Source organism: Mustela nivalis (assembly GCF_964662115.1).
Source record: "Mustela nivalis genome assembly, chromosome: 12".
NCBI classification, from domain to species: domain Eukaryota; kingdom Metazoa; phylum Chordata; class Mammalia; order Carnivora; family Mustelidae; genus Mustela; species Mustela nivalis.
Window position 1 is genome coordinate 49,725,304 of NC_139031.1, and position 17,695 is coordinate 49,742,998.

The 17,695-nt window shown below is 40.6% G+C and overlaps 1 protein-coding gene and 1 pseudogene across 2 annotated transcripts in view; both read right to left on the reverse strand.

Moving 5' to 3' along the window:
- Window positions 1-17,695, reverse strand: part of CCDC126 (coiled-coil domain containing 126) — a 96,971-nt gene that overhangs the window by 71,170 nt on the left and 8,106 nt on the right. The gene's annotated exons all lie outside the window — the stretch shown is intronic.
- Window positions 8,251-17,695, reverse strand: part of LOC309844986 (large ribosomal subunit protein eL6 pseudogene) — a 28,127-nt pseudogene continuing 18,682 nt past the window's right edge. The window contains exon 2 of the transcript in view: window positions 8,251-8,817. The product of the transcript in view is annotated as a large ribosomal subunit protein eL6 pseudogene (transcript). The remainder of the gene's footprint in view (window positions 8,818-17,695) is intronic.

Consider the following 17,695-nt stretch of genomic DNA (forward strand, 5'->3'; position numbering starts at 1 on the left):
TACAAATGTAATATCCATTGATAGGAGAAAAAAATCAAACATGGAAAAATAGGCTATGGGAACTGAAAATCAGTACCATAGATTTGAATGTTTGTATGTGCCCGCACCCAAACTGCCTCATATTCATAGGTTGAAACCTAATCCTCAGTGTGATGGATTTGGGAAGTGAGGTCTTTGGGAGGTGATTAGTGATGTGGGAAAGAAAGGCAAAAGAAAAACTATTCAATTTCCTTACTACCTACAGCCCATTGACAAGTCCTTGAAATAGGTAGAGTGACATTCCTCTGGGCCTCGATGTTAATACTTTGCTAAGGGCGAAAGGCAGTCCTAGCCAAGCCTCCCCTCCAGGATCCTGTAAGTCTACTTTAACAATTAAAATTCCTTTAGAAATTTCCTTTATCCAAGATATATGTTGGCAATCACCACCCCCCTCCCAGGATATGGCCCACTAATATCCATCTAAAGGGTCTCATGACTAAGGTTTTATTAGATGTTAATAAATGACCTTTTCCCAACAATAGCGAAACCTCTCAAGGTCTTAGAAACCTTACTTCCAAAATTCCTTAGAGACTTACACTGTCCCTAACCCCGTCCCAACTTGAAAGTATATAATCAGCCACTCTTTATGACCCCAGTGCAGCTCCTTCTGCCCACAGGTCCTGACCCGTGCTTTTAAGATAACCATCTTTTTGCACCAAAGAGGTCTCAAGAATTCTTTCTTGACCTTGGCTTCAAATCCCAATCAATGTTCTTTCCTACATCAGTTACATCACCAATGATAGTCCCAGAGAAATCCTTTGCCCCTTCCATCAAAAGACAACACAGGGAGAAAGTGGCTGTCTGTGATCTGGGAAGCAGGCTCTCACCAGACACCAAATATGCTGCTGCCTTTGTCTCAGACTTCCCTGATTCCAGAACTGTGAAAAATGAATTCCTGTTGTTTATAAGCCACCCAAACTATAGTATTTTGTTGTAGCAGTCCTAACATCCTATAATCAAACTGGTCAGTGCAAGGCTCCTCTTTTTGTGTTACCAGTTTTACTCATCCCTTCACTTCCAGTCCTATTCTCCTCCCCCAACAGGAACCCACTCCCATGTAACTGACTGGAGCTTCTTCCCCTGTACTTCTCTACATTTATTTAGGTAAAAAGTGCAGAGTACCCCTGAGGATAAAAATATATGTTTATAAAAAATTAAAAATTAAAAAAAAAAAGTGCAGAGTACTGGTTAAGACTCTGGAGCCAGGGGTGCCTGGGTGGCTCAGTGGGTTAAGCTGCTGCCTTCAGCTCAGGTCATATAAATAAATAAAATGACAAAACTCACCTACATAACCTAGGCTAGATAACTTGCCCATAGTCACACAGCTGGTAGTGGCAGAGCTGGGATTGCATTCAGGAAGTCTGGCTCCAGAGTTTTTTTTTTTTTAAAAGATTTTATTTATTTATTTGACAGAGAGAGATTACAAGTAGGCAGAGAGAGAGGAGGAAGCAGGCTCCCTGCTGAGCAGAGAGCCCGATGTGGGACTCGATCCCAGGACCCTGAGATCATGACCTGTAGATTCTTAGACTATTTCAAAGTTCCTCTTTTAAAATTTTCAATTTAATCACAAGGTAAAACAATGATAACACATTTCAATGATATCGCAAAGTAAACCAAAACAAGTATACTAATCAATTTGCTCAAAACCTCTTCCTTGAGGTTATATCTTAATCTATCATGGCCAGAAAACATGCTCTATGGAAATTAGTCTGATGGTTATTTGTACATGAGTCTTCTTATTTATAAAATTTGTATAAAAACTTTTTTTCTTTGCTCTAATTTCCTTATATTTTATTTGAATGGCATTGTTGTTGAATATCTTTTGTTTTTGAAAAGCTATTTTCTCCGGCGCCTGGGTGGCTCAGTTGGTTGAGCAACTGCCTTCGGCTCAGGTCACGGTCCTGGAGTCTCGGGATCAACTCCCGCATGCAGCTCCCAGCTCCATGGGGAGTCTGCTTCTCCCTCTGACCTTCTCACCTCTCGTGTCCTCTCTCACTGTCTCTCTCTCAAATAAATAAATAAAATCTTAAAAAAAAAAAAAAACTGTTTTCTCTAGGGGCACCTGGGTAGCTCAGTGGGTTAAAGCTTCTGCCTTCGGCTCAAGTCATGATTGAGCCCCTCATTGGGCTCTCTGCTCGGCAGGGAGCCTGCTTCCCTTCCCCTCTCTTTGCCTGCTGCTCTGCCTACTTGTGATCTCTGTCAAATAAATAAATAAAATCTTAAAAAAAAAAAAAAAGGAAAAACTATTTTCTCTACAATTAAAAAATTTATTATTTCCAAAAATGAAACTTTGCTATGTAAGGTTTTTTTGGTAAAATTTTGCTAACATTAGTAATGAATAGTTTTTATACCAAATAATTGTAACCAGTGAACTTCGAAACAAATTTCATTTTCCTGCAAAGTCCACAGATTGCTCTTGGCTTGAAATCTTCTATTTTTTTAACTTTTTTATTTTTTAACATTTTATTTATTTATTTGAGAGAGAGTGAGAGCACACACGAGCAGGGGGATGGATAGAGAGTGAAGAAGGCTTCCCTCTGAGCAGAGTGCCTGGCATGGGGCTCAATCCCAGGACTCTGGGATCATGACCCGAGCTGAAGGCAAACACTTAACCAATTGACTCACGCAGGCACCCTTTTTTAACTTTTCTTATGCATCCTATATCTTGTCTAAATTAAATCCAATTATTTTGACAAAATCTAATATTTCTGACAAAATATTTTCCTCATGTGTTTCAAGAGTGATTTTGTATATGCTTCATCAAGTTGTTCAATGTTTGGGCAGATCCAGAATGTTGCATGCAATCTTTGGTTCGTTCCACTACTATTAACATGATTAAGACCAACAGATTCAAACAAAGCTCATAAATGGTTTCAGGAATATTTCTGGATTGGGCTAAGCCACAGTATATGCACCTTATTTTAGCAAGGCCTTTATCGTAGGCTTCATCATACATGGACCAGATCATTGACACGGACATACACCACTAGAGCCACATGGCACATTTTTACATAGGATTTACCAGTAAAACATACGAACAGTCCCCTGAATTCTTATTACCCTATGACATAGGCCTGGCGTAGATGATCCCAGTGCATCTTGGTCAAAGTCCTAGGGCCTGCCTAATGGATGAGATCTTCCATACTCAACAAGAAAGGACTTTGCCCAGTCTCTGTGTTACGTATTTATTAACTGGACTAAAAGAGCGTTGGCAAGATCTAGTTTCTCCAAGAAACAAGAGTATATCAAAACATCTTAGGCCCCCCAAAAACACTAGGAGTATAAACCCAAGGCTGAGTTCTTACACCCAGGGCCTTGGGAACAGGTTTGAAAAGTCTCTACCTGCCAAAAACCCTGGCATTAGCCAACAGCTTCGTAGTTCCCCTGCAGACAGGGTCAGTCTTGCTGAGCCAGCTCTCTAGTAGGCCACCAAACCAGAAAATGTGCCACCAGGGCCATCCGTGCTTGTTTGTTTGCTTGTTTCTTTCTTTCTTTCTTTAAGATTTTATTTATTTATTGTCAGGGAGAGAGAGAAAGCAGGAGCACAAGTAGGGGGAGCAGCAGGCAGAGGGAGAACCAAGTTCCCCACTGAGTAAGGAGCCCAGGACACTGGGATATTGACCTGAGTTAAAGGCAGACATTTAACCAACTAAGTCACATAGGTGTCCCTCTTTTTTTTTTTTTTTTAAGATTTATTTATTTATTTTTAGAGAGAAAGAGAAAGAGAGCGCACGCGTGCGTGAGATGGGGGAGGGGCAGAGAGGGATGGAAAGACAGATCTCAAGCAGACTTCACACTGAACATAGAGCCTGATGTGGGGTTCAATCTCAGGGCCCTGAGATCATGACCTGAGCCAAAACCAAGAATTGGATACTTAACAAACTGAGCCACCCAGGTGCCCCTCCACATTTGTTTCTTAGCAGACTTAGCTTCAGCAAACTTTTGAACTGAGGCTTAAAATTGACAATGTTTTCTCAGTTCATCTCTTTAGCCAAAAGCCTGTACTTTTTTTTTTTTTTTTTACAACAAGGGCAATATCAATGAAACTTTCCTTAATTTGTCGCTTTGTTTTCTTATGGTAGTTCAAAAGTAAGTGTGAGTGTATACATGTGTTTAATTATTCAACATGACTTTACAATCAAGTTGAAGTTGATAATGTAAATATTTAAGTTTCATTTTGTATGTGATTTCTTCTCTCACTTTAATAGCCCTTAAATTAATAATCCTATACTTAACTTTCCATCTTAGATAGTAATAATTACTTATCTGTCTTAACTAGCTTCAACTTTCAAAATCATTTATTCTGAATCTAGAAATGTTCTGCTGCTTTCTCTAAATGTTCTGCTGTTAAAGTTACTTTAAAAGTATTGCAATAGGGGCACCTGGGTGGCTCAGTGGGTTAAAGCCTCTGCCTTCAGCTTAGGTCATGATCTCAGGGTCCTGAGATCGAGCCCCGCATCTGGCTATCTGCTCAGCAGGGAGCCTGCTTCCTCCTCTCTCTGCCTGCTTGTGATCTCTCTCTCTGTGTCAAATAAATAAAATCTTTAAAAAAAAAAAAAAGAGTATTGCAATAGTTGGGGCACCTAGGTGGCTCAGTTGGTTAAGTGACTGCCTTCGGCTCAGATCATGATCCTGGAGTCCCAGGATCGAGTAACCCATCGGGCTCCCTGCTCAGCGGGGAGTCTGCTTCTCCCTCTGACCTCTCCTCTCACTCTCTCTCTCAGATAAATAAATAAAATCTTTAGAAAAGACCAAAAAAAAAAGAGTATTGCAATAGTAATACTGGGTGACTGAGTTCATTAAGCATCTGCCTTCGGCTCAGGTCATGATCTCAGGGTCCAGGGATCCAGCCCCAAGCTGAGCTCTGCACTCAGCAGGGAATCTGCTTTTCCCTCTCCCTTTCCCTCTGTGCTCTCTTTCTCTCTCCATCTCAAATAAATAAAAAAGATCTTAAAAAAAAAAAAGTATTACAATAATGCCCTATGTCAGTGTTTATTTGTGTTGATAAATGCTATCATTGTTTGCTGATTACTCAGTCTTTTCTTTTCCCAGATCCATAAAAGCATGTGTGTACCAGTGACATTTCCGTTCTTTTAATCAGAACCCCAAATATTTCTAGTCTCAAGTACTTTAGTTGGCCAGAGCTGACCTCGAAAATTGGTTGTGAGCTGTATAACAGCATAACAAAATACATAGCCTTTAAACTCAAAATATAAAATGCAAATTCTATGGTTTTGTATTCCATTTGAAAGCATTTTGGTGTAAAGGAAATTACTAAATTTTCCTGAATGAAAATAAAAATTAAAATTATAATCATTCAGTTGAAATAGAAGAATGTGATGGTCATCCAGGATTATTGCTCAACAAACCATTGAAAACCTCAGGATTTCTCTTCCTCATTCACCTGCTGATTTCATGTATAATTCTCAATTAATTCTAATTGCTTCAGCCAGTTGCTAAACCTTTTAGTAAAGAATGTGAAATTACAGAGATTTCATTTTACCCAGTCAAGTTATGTATTTGAAGAGAATAATTTTCTTCCTGCTTTCATTGTATTGATCAATTATTAAATCTATATTAAATAAACAATCTGTAATCTACTCAAGAATCTTAAGTGAATCATTCTCAACAGAAGCCTGCTTGCCATCATTGTCTCCAACTTCTAAAAATGGAAGCAGATTGCTTCTTATAAAGACTTCCTATTTTAGTGAACCTGTCTGGCTCTGTGAGCAGAGCATGCTACTCTCAATCTCAGGGGGTCACGGATTCAAACCCCACAATGGGCATAGAACTTACTTTAAAAAAAAAAAAAAAAGGGCGCCTGGGTGGCTCAGTGGTTAAAAGCCTCTGTCTTCAGCTCAGGTCATGATCCCAGCGTCCTGGGATCGAGTCCCATGTCGGGCTCTCTGCTCTGTAGGGAGCCTGCTTCCTCTTCTCTCTCTGCCTGCCTCTCTGCCTACTTGTGATCTCTGTCTGTGAAATAAATAAATAAAATGTTAAAAAAAAAAAAAAAAAAAAAAGACTTTATATTTCATTTCTTTTCAGCTTTTTTTTTCTTTTTGAGCTCCACTTTTGTATTTTCTATATCTGTGATGATGTTGACTTGTATTTATTCTCAACAATCCAAATTAAAAAACAATCTGTAATATATTCAGATTTTATACAACTTAAATATATTTTCATTTTAAAAGTTAAAATACAGGAGCACCTGGGTGGCTCAGTTAGTTAAATGTCTGAATTCAGCTCAGGTTATGATCTTAGGGTCCTGGGACAGAGCCCCAAACTCTAAGTCGCCGCCATTGAGCCCAGCCATTGGCTCCTTGTTCAGGGAGGAGTCAGATTCTCCCTTGCCCTCTCCCTTAGCCCCTCCCCCGCAATTTGTGCGCTCTCTCTCTCTCTCTCAAATAAATAAATAAAATCTTTTTTTCAAAAAGTTAAAATACATGTACAAGTAAAAATTAAAATGAAATCTCATACACTATTTTCAAAAAACTTTTCTTCTATACTACCCAAAATTATTTATTACATTAAAATGCAACATAATTTATAATAGATATTAGAGTATTCAGCCAAAATTATTTAAATAAAGCTGAATTTTAAATTCAGTTTTCTGAAAATTTAACTAAATATTTAAAGATTTTCATGAAAGTAAAACTGTTCATAATTCTATATTTCCATGTCCAATTTAAAGCATCAGCTTCCGTCTTAACCATGTTATGTCTAAACCACACATACACATTTAGTAATATGAATTGTTCGTTATTGCAAAAGTTCCTCAGCTGCTGTATTTATCTGTCATGAACCTCTTACTCAGGTCTAAGTTACCGCCCCTATGTTGCTTCCTGTCCTTTGCTACAAACAAAATTTTAAAAATTAGAATAAACATTCTCATTTCTGTTTCTTAAGGTTCTGTGAAGAGTATCTCTGATATCTACTCAGGAGTCAAATTTTTAATTTCAATGAATATTGACTGCTAACTAGAACAGCCATACTAAGTAGCTAGACACTCCCTTCTGAAATACATAAAGGTTTTCTCTATTATTCCACACAAATGTATCATTTTCAAAACCAAGTTTGTATTGTGCTTTACCTATCATTTCACACTTTGAACTTCTCTTTTGTCTAGTTTGATACCTATCCATTGGCTGGATCTTTCAGGCAAGATTGCTCTATTGTATCAGCATCTGACCCATATTTCTGTATGCTTTTATTCATTTAATATACTTATTTATCTAGCAAACTATTAGAACTCTTTCAGGCATTGGAGACCCAAAGACAAATGGAGCATAATCCCTTGTGCTCAAGGACCTTGGAGTCTGAAAGATGTAATAAGAAAACTATTCTAGAGGCACCTGGGTGGCTCAGTGGGTTAAAGCTTCTGCCTTCGGCTCAGGTCTTGATTCCAGGATTCTGGGATCGAGCTCTGCATCAGGCTCTCTGCTCTGTGGGGAGCCTGCTTCCCCCTCTCTCTCTGCCTGCCTCTCTACCTGCTTGTGATCTCTGTCAGATGAATAAACAAAATCCTTAAAAAAAAAAAAAAAGAAAGAAAGAAAAGAAAACTATTCTAAAACCTTGTAGAAGCCTGGATTTGCTATCATTTTTCACTTTTTCACAAATTTATTAATCCTATCAAAATAAAGAAACGTGAATCTGAAAATACATGTCCCTAGCAAACTCTCACTTCTAATAATGTGTATACTTGGTGAAAGGACCTAAATGATACTTCAGATAATCCCTTCCTGAATCTTGCTCAGGAGCAAAATTGGGTTTGAGCACTCCACCTTCTTCTTTTTCTTCTTTTCTTTTATTTTTTTTTAAAGATTTTATTTATTTATTTATCATAGAGAGAGAAGCAAGAGCAAGCACAGGCAGACAGAGTGGCAGGCAGAGGCAGAGAGAGAAGCAGGCTCCCTGCCAAGCAAGGAGCCCGATGTGGGACTCGATCCCAGGATGCTGGAATCATGACCTGAGCCACCCAGGCGTCCCTTCTTCTTTTCTTTTAATGGATCAGTTATTTAATTAGGTTCTTTGTAAGATATTTTATTTATTTATTTTTAATTTTATTTATTTATTTTAGAGAGAGGGAGAGGGAGAAGCAGACTCCCCCCTGTGTACAGAGCCTGAAAGGGAGCTCCGTCCCAGGACCCCAAGTTCATGACCTGAGCCAGAGTCAGACACTTAATATACTGAGCCATCCAGGTACCCCTCTTTCTAAGAAATTTGGAACATCAGTTTATGAGGGTAAACTCCATTTGTGGTAAAAAGCAGAGAGGAGGTAGCCCTGAAGCTGAGAACAGCTTTGATTTTTGGCAGAATTTGTGAGTTCACATCTTTCTGATCAACCTCGCACTACCCTGTAATCTCACATTTCTCTTTCTCCATGTTGAAGATCTCCCCTTCCTGGTGTCTAGGGTTATACAGCTTCTTCATCCTGAGTAAGCATCAGTGAGGTGTTTGGGGATTTTCACACTACTGATAGCAATTTTGGTGGAGGTAGCAATGACAAATTTCTGTTGTTCTATGCAGAGGAACCTGACTGAAGGCCAGAGGTCTCTTCACAGCTAGCAAGACAGTGCTCAGTTGCTTCAGGAAAACCACCTTCTTGCATCTGTAGCGCTCAGTAAGAATGATCAAAATGGTGCTAGGAGTGATGCTAGTTCAGTTTTCTCAAATGCTGACTGGAAAGTTTCTGCCGTGGCTCAGTAGCTTTTGAGACACATCTTCAGTAGGATAATACTTAGATACTTTGCAGAGTTTAACCACTCGGGTACTACCATTCTTGTCACCAATAATAGGTTTTGTGACAGTACAAGAACCTGCTTTTTCTTTTTTTTAAAGATTTTATTTATTTATTTATTTATTTATTTTTAACGATTTTATTTATTTATTTGACAGAGGAAGCTAGAGAGTACAAGCAGGCAGAGCAGCAGTGGGAGAGGGAGAAGCAGGCTCCCCACTGAGCAGGGAGCCCGATGCGGGGCTTGATCCCAGGACTCTGAGATCATGACCTGAGCCAAAGACAGACACTTAATGACTGAGCCACCCAGTCACCTCTTTATTTATTTATTTGATAGAGATCACAAGTAGGCAGAGAGGCAGCCAGAGAGAAAGGAGGAAGCAGGCTCCCCGCTGTGCAGAGAGCCCAACGCGGGGCTCAATCCCAGGACTCTGGGACCATGACCCGAGCTGAAGGCAGAGGCTTTAACCCACTGAGCCACCCAGGCACCCCAAGAACCTTCTTTTTCTTGTCAATCCTGGATTTAGCTGCTGAATACTTCCTCTTGTACATGGCCTTCCTGGACTACATAGCCAATCAGGAACATCCACCAATTCCTCTGACAAGGACAGGGTTTCGGCTGCAATGGAGCTTCGCCTGCTTTGGCATTTTAGCCTCGAGGTTATCCTTCTTTTTTTTTTTTTTTTAAGATTTTATTTATTTATTTGTCAGAGAGAAAGAGAGCAAGAGAGAGCACAGGCAGAGTGGCAGGCAGAGTCAGAGGGAGAAGCAGGGTCCCTGTGGAGCAAGGAGCCCGCTGTGGGACTCGATCCCAGGACGCTGGGATCATGACCTGAGCCGAAGGCAGCTGCTTAACCAACTGAGCCACCCAGGCGTCCCTCGAGGTTAACCTTCTTGACCTTGCCACCAGCATCAGCCTTCTTGGCTCCAGGTTACTTTTCCTTAGTATTGGGCTTCTCGGCGTTTTTGCCTGCCATCTTGCAAGACAGGAAAGCAATCCATCTTCTTCTTTTAGAAAGTTGCCACTGTATTTGCTGATATCTGATCTTGGTGTCATTCTCCTTGATTTTCAAAATCACAAATGTTCAACTATTCATTCTGGACTGAGTTTGCAGGACAGAGGTCATGCAGTCTAGTTGACTGAAATTATTTGGACCTCTATACTTCATTTCTCATCCATCTTAGGCTCCAGTTCCTTCCAGGCCACTTTTTACCTTTTTAAGTATAAAAACATTCTCCTTGAGGGGCGCCTGGGTGGCTCAGTGGGTTGAGCCGCCGCCTTCGGCTCAGGTCGTGATCTCAGGTTCCTGGGATCGAGTCCCGCATCGGGCTCTCTGCTTGGCAGGGAGCCTGCTTCCCTCTCTCTCTCTCTGCCTGCCTCTCTGTCTACTGGTGATTTCTCTTTGTCAAATAAATAAATAAAATCTTAAAAAAAAAAAACAGGGCGCCTGGGTGGCTCAGTGGTTAAGCCGCTGCCTTCGGCTCAGGTCATGATCTCAGGGTCCTGGGATCGAGTCCCGCATCGGGCTCTCTGCTCAGCAGGGAGCCTGCTTCCTCCTCTCTCTCTCTCTCTGCCTGCCTCTCTGCCTACTTGTGATTTCTCTCTGTCAAATAAATAAATAAATAAATCTTTAAAAAAAAAAAAAAAAAAAAAAAAAAAAAAACATTCTCCTTGACATAAAAGAGAGACTCAAAAGAATTCTGTTTACTCTGCTACTTGTTCAAATTACAGAGCTAGCATCAAGCATCAGACCTAATTCTCCTGTTATCTTTTTGCTCTAAATATGATTTATAAACTTTTTATTTGTCCTCAGCAGATCTGCAATTCTCAACTCATTTGGGGCCTTAGCATTTTTACAGATTTATGACATTCTCCCTATTCATACTTGGTTATATTTCCTTACTTCCACCATTTACAAATTTTGTATTAGAATCTGAGCTAATCAGAAAATATCTCATAATAGCATACTGCCGTCTTCAGACAACCCCTTCTTTCCTTCTTCATTGTGGTCATTTAAAATTATGTAATCAGAATTGAATATTTAAGGGCAACCCAATCCTCTTGATCATAGTACATCTATCACAGTACACAGAAAATACATACGTAATAAATGATATTAAATGAATGAAAATCTCTTCCATGGATTTATGCTTGTCTCGTTTTGTTTTGTTCTGGGTTTTTTTTTAATGATTTTTATTTATTTATTTATTTGCCAGAGAGAGAGAGAGAAAGCACAAGCAGGGGGAGCAGAGAGCAAAGGGAGAAGCAGGGTCCCCATTGAGCAAAGAGCCCAATATAGCACTTGATCCTAGGACCCTGGGATCATAACCTGAGCCAAAGGCAGATGCTTAACTGACTGAGCCACCCAGGTGTCCCCCATGCTTGCCTTTTGTTTGCACTTTATATAATCAGAATTTTTTTGTAGTTTTCAAGATATGGTTGGATTTCCCTATTATAACAATTTATGACTTAGGTGGAGTCACTTTCTCCCTACATTACTGTCATTTTTACTTCTATTAATTCCAATTTTTAAAGCACACACGTCTTAGATTCTGTGTTTTAACTAGTGAAGATGTTAACTCAACACTCCAGAAGCTGCACAGAAAAACCTTCTTGGGCCTGACACCCCTTCCACCTACTAGTAATGATCTTCTTTTTCATGGTCAACAGAAGAACTAACAGCTAGTTTAAAGAAAGATCTGTGCCCTTCACTAACAGAGAAGGTGATATTCCATTTAGGATAGAATTTGAAGCATCTTTAAGTCCCCTGAGGTCAGAAATATCATTTGCTTTTCTTTTTGATATAGTTAGCTATAAAAACACTTCAAGTTGATCCCAGGGTCCTGGGATAGAGTCCCGTATCCTTGCTCAGCAGGGAGTCTGCCTCTCTCTCTGTCTCTGCCTGCCTTTCTGTCTGCTTGTGTGCTTTCTGACAAATAAATAAATAAATAAAATCTTTTAAAACCATTGAAGAGAATCTATTTTCTATGTATCCCAAATAAGATGAAAAAAGATGGGATTAAGCATTGCTGTTAACTCACAATTTCTACCATTGAGAAGATTATGAAAGGAGGCCAAACCCCTCTCCCTGCTTCCCTCAACTGTTGCTGATAAACGCTCAGCTCTCCCCATAAGTGTCAGTGCTGTGAGCCATGGGCAAAACCTATCAGGGACCAGTTGTCAACAGTCTGGGCTCAACACTGTGAAGACTACAGAAAGAATCCTGCCTTTAACAGGAGCCTGAATACATGGTGGGTCATGTCTGGATACTGCTTTTCTTTTTTCTTTTTTTAAAGATTTTATTTATCTGAGGGGTGCCTCGGTGGCTCAGATGGTTAAACATCTGCCTTCAGCTCAGGTCATGATCACGGGGTCCTGGAATCGAGCCCCATGTCGGGCTCCTGGCTCGGTGGGGAGCCTCCTTTCCCTCTGCCTTTCCCTCTGCTCATTCTCTCTCCCATGTGCATCTCTCTCTCTCAAATGATTTAAATGAGATCATTTTCTTTAAGAAATGATTTTATTTATTTGAAATAGAGATAGAGATAGGGAGCATGAGCTAGGAGAGGGGCAGAGGGAGAGAGAGAAGCAGACTCCCCACTGAGAAGGGAGCCCAACACAGGATTTGATCCCAGGACCCTGAGATCATGACCTTAGATGCTTAATCAACTGAGCCATCCAGGGGCCCCTACTTTGCTTTTTATTTGCTAAGGAATTAAGGGGACATGAACAGCATTGATCAGTCTTTGTTGCTTCTATCCTTTAGTCTCTATCTCATTGCAATGAAAAGAATTAAGGTGTATTCCTGTCCAAGAAGTCAGGGAAACCCCATTTGGGTAGTCCCTAAAACTCTGTTATAAAATATTAAGGCAAGTTAGAGTTACTAATTATTTCAAAACTGTACGTTTTTCCCATCCTGTATAAACTCAGATATTTTAGATGGAACATGGCTTTATTTCGGCACCATAGAAAAATCTCTTGCCATCGGGCACCTGGGTGGCTCAGTGGGTTAAGCCGCTGCCTTTGGCTCAGGTCCCGGGATCGAGTCCCGCATCGGGCTCTCTGCTCGGCAGGGAGCCTGCTTCCTCCTCTCTCTCTCTCTGCCTGCCTCTCTGCCTACTTGTGATCTCTCTCTGTCAAATAAATAAAAAAAACCTTTAAAAAAAAAAAAAAGAAAAGAAAAATCTTGCCATTAAAAACATGTGCTGGAGTGCCTGGGTGGCTCAGTGGGTTAAAGCCTCTACCTTCGGCTCAGGTCATGATCCCAGAGTCCTGAGATCGAGCCCCGCATCGGGCTCTCTGCTCAGCAGGGAGCCTGCTTCCTCCTCTCTCTCTCTGCCTGCCTCTCTGCCTACTTGTGATCTCTGTCTGTCAAATAAATAAATAAAAATCTTAAAAAAAAAAAAATGTGCTGCAGGGGCGCCTGGGTGGCTCAGTTGTTAGGTGTCTGCCTTTAGCTCAGGTCATGATCCCGGGGTTCAGGATCAGTCAGCAGAGCATGCAACCCTTGATCTCAGGTTGTGAGCTCAAGCCCCATGTTGGCCATGGAGCCCACTTAATTTAAAAAAAAAAAAAATGTTGCATATTGTATAATTCCATTTATATGAAATGCACGGCATAGGCAAGTGCAGAGAGACAAAAAGTAGATTAATGGTTGTTAGAGGATGGAGGGAATGGAGTATAGGGAGTGACTACATAACTGGTACAGGGTTTCTTTTTGGAGTAATACAAATGTCCTGGAAATAACAATAATAATGATTGTAGAACATTGTAAATACACTAAAACTTACTCAACAATGCAGTTTAAAATAGTTTAAATCTTTTTATTTTTAATTTTAATTTAATTTTAATTTTTAGGGTATGTGAATTTTATCTCAATAAAAAAAAATTTTAGAGGGGGCACCTGGCTGGTTCAGTCAGACAAGCTGAACTCTTGATCTTGGGGTCATGAGTTCAAGCTCCATGTTGGGTTCAGAGATTACTTAAAAAAATGAATAAATTAATTAAAACTTAAAAAAATTTTTTTGAATCTGGTTTCTTCTGCTCCAATATTTTATATTTAGGGTTGTCGAATATAAGGGGCCATATAAAGCAAGAATTTATATAAAGCTGCAAAAGATTAACATTAATATAAGATGAGTTGGCCAAGGGAGGAAAAAAAAAAAAACGATGGAAGTGTATACCTTTGAGTCACCTACCTGCATTCAGGTACCCATGTAGCCCGAAGCCCTGACCTTGGCTTTCCAGCATGCTCATACTGCCACCTGGTGGCATTGACTCGCCAAAACAATCTACTGTCCTATCACCCCGAATGCTGCTGGATCTCATCTGAATCCCCAAACCAGGCAGGGTCCCCCACAGTTACGACTGGCCATCTTTATCTATTCTTCCCCTCAAGCTCGTCCTCCTCTGGTTGTAAAGGACGTGCAACATGAATTCCTTGATGAGGTTTGAAAACCCAAGTAGATCAGCATATTAAGATCTATTGAACTCCAGGACACCTGACTGGCCCAGTCCATATATAGCATGAGTAGGAAATGGGGCATCTGGGTGGCTCAGTGGGTTAAGCCTCTGCCTTCGGCTTGGGTCATGATCTCCGGGTCCTGGGATTGAGCCCCACATCAGGCTCTGGGGGAGTCTGCTTCCCCCCTCTCTCTCTGCCTGCTGTTCTGCCTACTTGTGATCTCTCTGTCAAATAAATACAATCTTTTTTTAAAAATGAGTAGGAAAGACTTAGATACACTCTCACCATAAACTTCCTCCCAGGCATGGTGTCATGCAATCAGGAGGGAATCCCCAACTCCATTTCATTAAGATGGGTCCTCAATGAGGAGAGCCAGCTTCTCTCTGAAGATTAAAGGATTTGGATCACACATCTGATAGTCAATGGGGTTTGCATTTACAGCAAAGAAGTAGTTTTTAAAATAGGCTCTGAAGAAGTCCACCTGCCCCCACCCCTTGAGCCCTACATCTGGGCTCAGTACAGAGGGGACAGATAAAAATGCTCATCTCCCAGTTTCTCTCCAAAAGGGTTTTAATTCTAAACTTTCATACTACCACCTGAGATTAAAGCTTCTAATAAGCCTGCATCTAGTTGCTAACTTTCATCCTTCCCTTTGGGATACTGTCAGGTCTTGGCACACCTTCAGTTACTAGGAGCCACTAAGAACAAAAATGGTAGTTTGGGCAACCACAAAATTTTGAGAGGCAACGAGGAGCTCAGGCCAGGCTGACTGGCAAGGTTTATCTCTTGCACAAGACCAGTCTCTCTGGTGGGAGATGTGTCTGTCTTATGCAATGCATAAAAACCAACACAGAGAGTCAAGGAAAATGAAGAAAGAGTGGAATATATTCCAAAGGAAAAAAAAAAATCCTGGATATAAATTGAACTGAAATGGAGATAAGTGATCTACCCAATAAAGAGTTCAAAATAACAGTCGTAGTGGGGTGCCTGGGTGGATCAGTCAATTAAGCATCCAACTCTTGATTTCAGCTCAGGTCATGATCTCAAGGTCATGGATCAAGCCCCATGTTGGGCTTTGCACTGAGTGTGGACCCAACTTGAGATTCTCTCTCTCTCCCTCTGCCCCACCCTCACACTCTCTCTCTCTAAAATAAATAAGTAAATCTTTAAAAAAAAAATAACTCATAGGTCAGAACAATGCATAAACAAACAGAATTTCAACAAAGAGGTAGAACATATAAAAAAGTACCAAACAGGGGTGCCTGAGTGGCTCAGTCTATTAAGTGTACAACTCCTGGTTTTGGCTAGGGTTATGGTCTCAGTGTCATGAGCTCAACCCTGTGTTGGACTCCACACTCACAGTGGAGTCTCTTGTCCCTCTCCATCCCCCTCTGCTCCCTTCCTCGTGTTCTCTCTCTCAAATGAATAAAATTTTAAAAGCTTTTTTTTAAAGAAAAGTGTCAAATGGAAATCACAGAGCTGAATAATATAATAACTGCACTGAAAAATGTAATGGAAAAATCACCAATCACAGAGGAAGAAAGGAACAAAGTAACTATAAAACAGCTGGAAAATAATTAGCAAAATGGCAGTAGTTCAGTTTGCAAGTGCATACTACCAGTAATTACTTTAAATGTAAATGGAATAAATTCTTCAATCAAAAGACATGGAGTGGCTGAATGGACAAAAAAATAAAATTCAGCCATATGCTACCTACAAGATACTCACTTCAGCTTAAAGGACACACATAGACTGAAAGAAAAGCAATGGAAAAATATTCCATGCAAATGGAAAGTAAAAGAAAGCAGCAGTAGTTACAGCGACATTAGACAAAATGGACTGTAAGCCCAAATCTGCAACAAGAACCAAAGATCATTGTATAACATAGGGGTGAATCCTTCAAAAGGATATGTTGGAATGTTAAAATGTTTGGGGCACCTGGGTGGCTCAGATGGTTGAGCATCTGCCTTCAGCTGGAGTCATGATCTCCAGGACCTGGGATCAAGCCCCAGATTCGACTTCCAACTCAGCAGGGAGTCTGCCTCTCCCTCTGCCTCTCCCCCTGCTTGTGCTCTCTCTGTCACTCTCTCAAATGAATAAATAAAATCTTTTTTTAAAAAATGTTTATGGGGTGCCTGGGTGGCTCAGTGGGTTAAAGCCTCTGCCTTCAGCTCAGGTCATGATTCCAGGGTCCTGGGATCGAGTCTCGAATTGGGCTCTCTGCTCAGCAGGGAGCCTGTTTCTCCCCCCACCACCTCTGCCTCCTTCTCTGCCTACTTGTGATTTCTGTCTGTCAAATAAATAAAATCTTTTTTAAAAAATGTTTATGTACCCAACATCAGAACATATAAATAAAGCAAACATCAACAGACCTGAAGAGAGAAATAGACATCAACACAATAATAGCAGGGACTTTCAATACTGCACTTTCAACAAAGGATAGATCATTCAAACACAAAAAACAATAAGGCAACAATGTACATTGGTCGTGGAAAGGAACATCAGCAAAGAATTAACACTTCCCAGATAGAATTGCTCACCTGAGAGAGCCAATCAGTCAACCACTGCAGCTAAAATACATCACCTGTGTTCAATTGCAAGCATAGCTCTACCATCCTGTTTGTGATACCAATTGTTATGACTTTGTTAAATTAATATTTGCTAAGAAAATCTCTGGTGAGCCACAGTTCAACAAAAGATCATAAGAAAATTGAGATACAGAATTTGATTACTCACAGGTCCTAGAGAATGTACAGGATCATCTTGGACCACACATTTTCTGCCACTCTCCACTTCACTGCAGCATATTGCCTATTCAGAATGCTACTGAGGCTTCCCATCCCAAAGTGCAAACTCCAAAAGAAACAACCAGAACCTCAGAGCATTGCTCATTAAAGGTAGTTTGAGGTGCCTCCGATGTTGTTTCTGGCTATTAATTGCCCCACAGAGGATAAATTCCCCCAGTGGGTATTAGACAAGGTGTTTCCTGATCCTAAGCACAGGCCCAGTTACTGACTATTAGGACAATTGGCTGAGATTTTCATAAGTCCATTCATTATTGGTAACTCTTACCTAGTGTGGGCTCCCAAGGTACCAGGCACTGCCTTTAGAAGAAGGAGCCTCTGTTTCTCTGACCCCTGTATTTGTGGATAGACACCAGAACTCAGAGTCCTAATCAGGAGGGTAGGGGCACCTTTACTCAGGAAGTCATGGCTTCCTGCAAAGGCAAGTATGACTGGGACCAAGTCCTTCTGTCGCTGTATACCTTGCTGCTGTCGCACTGCATTCCCTGACCTTATGGGATATCACAAGTCTCATGGCACAAGTTCTAATGGTCTGACATAAATACTCTTGGCTCTATTAGACACAGGAGTCCAAGTTACAGTAATTCCAGGTAACCCTTCTAAACTCCCCAAGGGAAACTCATACAGCCTATAAGGCATAGCAGGTAAAACTG